Source organism: Penaeus monodon, chromosome 21, assembly GCF_015228065.2.
Source record: "Penaeus monodon isolate SGIC_2016 chromosome 21, NSTDA_Pmon_1, whole genome shotgun sequence".
In the NCBI taxonomy this organism is placed as follows: Eukaryota; Metazoa; Arthropoda; class Malacostraca; order Decapoda; family Penaeidae; genus Penaeus; species Penaeus monodon.
The window spans coordinates 24,515,488-24,515,720 of NC_051406.1; the positions used below are offsets into that span (position 1 = coordinate 24,515,488).

The 233-nt window shown below is 13.7% G+C and overlaps 1 pseudogene; it reads left to right on the forward strand.

Annotated features, from left to right (window-relative positions):
* Nucleotides 1-233, forward strand: part of LOC119586620 — a 72,811-nt pseudogene that overhangs the window by 64,670 nt on the left and 7,908 nt on the right.

Here is a 233-nt window from a genome sequence, read left to right on the forward strand (position 1 = left end):
TTTATATATATATTTTAAAATATATATATAATATTAAAATTTATATATATATATATTTTTGTGTGTGTGTGTGGGTTTTTATAAAAAATTTTTATTGCATATACCTAATATATATAAATATATTAAATATATATAATAAAATTGTAAATTAAAACATATATGTAATTAGTTTTTATATTTAAAAATTACTATTATGGTGTGGTGTGTGTTGTGTGGGGTTTTTTTTTAAAATA